Source organism: Benincasa hispida, chromosome 3 (assembly GCF_027475165.1).
Source record: "Benincasa hispida cultivar pf3 chromosome 3, pf3_genome.v1.1, whole genome shotgun sequence".
Taxonomy (NCBI): domain Eukaryota; kingdom Viridiplantae; phylum Streptophyta; class Magnoliopsida; order Cucurbitales; family Cucurbitaceae; genus Benincasa; species Benincasa hispida.
In genome coordinates, this window is record NC_143480.1 from 77,531,114 (window position 1) to 77,537,113 (window position 6,000).

A 6,000-nucleotide genomic window follows, 5' to 3' on the forward strand; every position below is an offset into this window, starting at 1 on the left:
GTGTTATAATATATTAGTATGCATGATTTAAATTACATAAAGCATGTGCGTGTACCATATAATATAAGAGTTAAAGTATATATATGCAAGCATTATAGCATATCCATGCATCATTTATATTATAAGTGTTATAATATAAGGTTGAATGGTTGTATGGAATGTATGCTATAGCATGGTTCATTACTTAGTTATATAAAAGTTATATTTTAGTAATGAATGAACATTGCATGAAGCATGATATTACCTTAGGTTAAATTATAATTATTATAATTAACTTATGTATTTCTATCATGTAATGGTTGATTTTAATTGTTTCATTTACTTATAATTGTTATAGTAAATGAAATTAGAATTAAAATCAATAACAAAGAGTTGCATGCAAACCTTAGGCTATATTCTTTTTTTTTTTTTTAATTATTTTAAAATTTTAATGAGATAGACCTAGATCACATTTCTAATGAGATCAAAAATCTAAGTTTAATCTTTTAAATCGGTTTAATAGGATTAAATTGATTCCTAATAAAAGATTAAATATGTAACAAATGTATCTATAAGGGACCTTTTGTCTAAGGTGGGTTCTGGCTAGGATGGGGTGAAGGAACTCTTATCAAAGAGAACCTATGAGCGGAAGCAAGATTGTTCCAAATTCATTGTGACAGAAATACAAGCATTCACAAACAAACATACAAGTTATGTATTTTAGAACAAATTACGACATGCTTCCAACAAATAAATACTAAGGAACGAGAGACTCGCCTTTGAAGAATTCTTCTTTTGTCTTTCTCTCACTCTCATTTGGATTAACACCTCTCAGTGTCACTGCGAATGTATACCCAAATCTCTCGCTATCACTTAGAAAATGAACTGTCTTCTCCGCGAACAAGCAGCAATTGCGACACCACGATTTAGTGACCTTGGTATTCTCGGAGTGAGAATCTAAGAGGTGTGGGCTCTATTGGATTTGGTAGAGGGAAGGAGGAGACGACAATCGTATTCAACAACCAAACAAGTGGAAGAGTTTAAAGTCTATCGTATAGACTGGTGCTTGATTGTTTAGTAAAGGTACATGATCATTTAGGAAAACAACTTTTATCGTTTACACGATTGTTTAGTGAATCTCGCCCAAGCGCGCGATCGCTTAGTAAAAGTTATACAATCGTTTAGGTAGATGTGCGTGTACACGATCGTTTAGGAGACACTTTGAACTGTCGTGCAGGCTCTCATGGCTAAAAGATAGGAAGTGTACAACCAATGAAGCGATACTTTGATTCTTCTCCAAAATGAAAACATTTTTCATTTTATCCTTCAATTATGAAAACTGAATGCAACCTCCCACTTTCACACACAATTATGGAGAAAACCACCAACAATTACTCATAATTGTTTTAATTATAAATAAATATAGTAACTAACTTATCATATTATATTTATATCCTATAGTTTTAATATCATATCATATGCAACATATAAACCATAGTCCTTTTCTACTTTACTTGATATATATCATATTTACATCAAATTCCTCTAATTAATGTATCCCATACATCATGTCAACTATATCATATATAATTGAACCAGTTTAATCATATCATATATAATTAAACTCCCTCTTGTCAATTTGAACACATCAAGCTGACCCAAAAACTGATTCTCTACTTGAATCCATTGAGATAGCAAGGGGATCTTATGGACCTATAGCTTGAAGTTCAAACGATACATGAATAGCTGACTAAACTCTTTAGCCACAAGATCCACCATCTGTTAACTACCAAGCACTCTACTAAAGACCGACAGTTGCACTCTTCTCACCACAGATATATTTTTGTGTCCATCGAATATAACCAGTCAATAGTACGATAACCCTTCACAGATGCTCATAAGTACAGTTGAGCCAACTTACCGTTTTTCCCCTGTAGTTACATCTAACTCCTTAAGTACCATTGATTCCTCTAATGAACAATACATCATAGTCCTACTATGAGTGGACACCTCTCTGGCCTAAGAGGTGTGTGGCGCCACATCGTTCAAGCCCTGGAATCAGCCCTTAATGGAGCAATCTATTTACTTACCCTTGCTTCGGGGAAAGAGTGAATTCCATCTTGTGTAGCTGAGTTCCCAGCTCCAAATCAAACGAATCCCCAAAGTGGAAGGTTTGAGTCGACAATCTGGCCACTCACACCCATGCAAATCAAAGGACTACCCTCAAAGGTAGGAGTTCCCAACTCACTCAGGATTAAGGTCATGTTACCTACGGTCATCCTAGTGAAGTGAAGTCTCTATCATGACGGCATTATATAATGAGACTAATACACGTCGTGGTCCAATCTTATACAAACTTCTTTGTATAGGACACCCCCGCTCGCATGTCTCCACATGAATGATCAGGATAAGACCATTTGTAGCACGTCACAACACTTGTAACTATCTACAAAGCGGGTCGCATCCGTAGTGTCAGCAGGATAAGGTTTCCCTCCTATATCCATATACTACAGATCATTTTGGTTATCATTTAAGGCATGATCCACTTGTATGTCTCCACATACATGCTTAAGTTACAACGACAACCAGGGATCTTAGTTTATTGGTTTATGTTTTATAGACAACAGTGAAGAAAATATCTCATGTTATTACATCACAAGCGTTTGTTCAATACAGGTGTTTACAAACTACAGGACCCAACGAGAGTTTAGGGCATCATCCTCAACATGGGGTACTTAAGTCGATGGAAACGACGCACCTCTATCTGGGAACCTACCTGGAAAGGTGAATTAGATAGATTTGTTACATGCATGCAAATTTGATGGAAGTCTATTAAAGAGTTTAATGGGACTTCAATCAAAATTGTTTAATCATCAAAGACAGGAGTTGTTTTTTAGCAAATTAAACAACATTTAGATAAAATCAGTAGCCGGATTTTCCTAAGTTAATTAACCCGAGGTAGAACACTCAGTGGGAGGAAAATGGGTATATGATACTTCAATTTTGTCTCTATACGTTTCTCCCTAAAAGTTCACACTCGAAGATCTACTCTCAGCCTCGAGGCACCATGGGTGTCCCCCTACGAGTGGCATTTGGGTAGGTCAATACCAAGGTGAATGGAGAGAGTGTTTATAGTAAATAGGAGCAGGACATGTGACAACATATCCCTCGGTCTCTCTCATTAGGTTGGATAAAGTTTCATGCATCGCCTCGAGGCATCATGGATGTCCCCCTAAAGGATGGTTGTATTGCATGACGCTTTATTTGATCTCCAAAAATGGATAGGGTTGCTTTAGTCTCTTGTTCCAATCGGCTTTTTCCTACAGTTGGCTCATTGGCGCAGGACTCTAGAACCTAAAATGAGAGGTTACACTTACACATAATTGTTAAGGATTTTAACAAATTCTAGACTGAACAATGGTGACTATTAGTTATAGTTACAATGAGTTTTTTCTAACACTTACACATAATTGTTAAGGATTTTAACAAATTCTAGACTGAACAATGGTGACTATTAGTTATAGTTACAAGGAGTTTTTTCTATCTAATGGTTGAGAATGTTTCATTTCAGTGAAGGGACACTTGATCACCCTACGGTGACTTTTGTTCTGCCTCACTGAAGCATCATTGCAAAATAGATGTCATTTAAGGTATACTAGACTATTTTGTTAAAACTTGATTGGTTTTCTAAAAGTGGTTTAATGCAAGTAGAATAAATTAAGTTTGTTCTTTTTCAGCAATTTAAAATGGCTACCACGACTCTTAGTTTACTAGTTGCTGATAAATTAACGGGCGAGAACTACGCTAGTTGGAAAAATATGATCAACACTATTTAATCATCGATGACCTGTGTTTTGTCCTGATGAAGGAGTGCCCTCCCATTCCACCTCCTAATTCTCCTCGAAACTTTCGAGAAGCATATGAGCACTAGACAAGGGCAAACGAGAAGGCCCGAGTGTATATCTTGGTAAGCCTTAACGAAGTCTTAGCCAAAAAGCATGAGCCCATGCTCATAACTCGTTAGATCATGGAGTCCTTGAGGGGAATGTTTGGACAACCGTCTGCACAGCTCAGGCACGACGCTCTTAAGTACATCTTCAATGCCTATATGCAAGATGGGGCATCTGTTCAAGAACACGTTCTCAACATAATGATCCACTTCAATGTGGTGGAGATGAATGAGTCAAGCATTGATGAGGACAGCCAAGTTAGCATCATACTGAAATCTTTACCTGAAAGTTTCCTGCACTTCCATAGTAATGATGTTTTGAACATAATTGACTACAATCTGACTACCCTGCTCAACGAGCTGTAGACTTTTCAATCCTTGTTGAAAAGAAAGGAGAAGAAGGGTGAAGCAAATGCTGCTTCATCTTCCACAAAGTTCCACAAAGGTTCGACCTTTGGAACGAAGTCTATACCTTCTTCCTCTGGCATGAAAAAAAGGAAGAAAAAGAAGGGTGGAAAGGGGAAGATTGCTATTAACCTAGGAGTTTCTGCTCCAAGGGGTTGACAAAGGAAAGTGTTTCCATTGCAACTAGGATAGGCACTAGAAGAGGAACTGCCCTAGATATTTGGCAAAAAAGAAGGCCAAACAAGGTAAATGTGATTTGCTTGTCTTAGAAACTTGTTTAGTGGGGAATGATGATTCTGCCTAGATTATTGACTCTAGGGCCACTAACCATGTTTGTTCTTCATTTCAGAGAATTAGTTCCTAGCAGAAACTTAGTGCTAGTGGGATGACGATGCGAGTTGGAACCGGGCACATCGTCTCAACTGTGGCAGTGGGAGGTCTTCGGTTGACTTTATAGAACAAATTTCTCATTTTGAATGATGTATATGTAGTTCCTGATATAAAAAGGAACTTAGTTTTTGTAAAGTGTTTATTAGAACATTATTATCAAATCAACTTTTCTTTCAATAAAGTGTTTATTACAAAGAATGGTGTTGATATATATTCTGCCAAACTGGAAAACAATTTGTATGTGCTAAGGCCGTTAGCAACAAATGCCCTCCATAACATAGAGATGTTTAAAACTAATGTAACTTAACACAAAAGACCTATAATTTCTCCTAAAGAAAATGCCCAACTTTGGCACCTAAGATTAGGACACATTAAACTCAATAGAATTTAGAGGTTGGTAAAGAATGGACTTCTAAGCGAGTTAGAAGAAAATTCTTTATCTGTGTGTGAGTCATGCCTTAAAGGCAAGATGACTAAAAGGCCTTTTACTGTAAAAGATCATAGGGCTAAAGAACCTTTAGAGCTAGTATATTTAGACCTTTATGGTTCGATGAATGTAAAAGCTAGGGGAGGTTATGAATATTTCATCACTCTTATTGATGATTATTCAAGATATGGGTATGTTTATTTAATGCAACATAAGTCGAAATCTTTTGAAAAGTTCAAAAAAATTAAGGCTAAAGTTGAAAATGCATTAAACAGAATGATTAAAACATTTCGATCTGATCAAGGTGGAAAGTTTATGGATTTGACATTCCAGAACTATATGATAAAACATGGAGTTGTATCCAACTCTCAGCACCTGGTACACCTCAACAAAATTTTGTATCATAAAGGACAAATCAAACCCTATTGGACATGGTTCGGTCTATGATGAGTTACGCTTCCTTGCTTGACTCGTTTTGGGGTTATGCAGTGGAGACTGTAGTGTATATCCTGAACTGCGTTCCCTCCAAGAGTGTTGCCATAACACCTTTGGAGTTATGGAATGGTCGTAAAGCTAGTTTACATCATTTCAGAATCTGGGGTTGCCCAACACATATGCTTGAGGCTAATCCTAAGAAACTAGAACCACGTTTATCGTTATGCCTATTTGTAAGCTACCTCAAGGGAATGAGAGGTGGTTATTTCTTTGATCTTAAAGAAAATAAAGTATTTGTATCGACAAATGCTACTTTTCTTGAGGAAGACCACATAAGGGAGCACAGACCATGAAGTAAAATTATGTTGAATGAGATTTTCAAAGAAACTACTAAATCTTTAACAAGAGTTGTTGA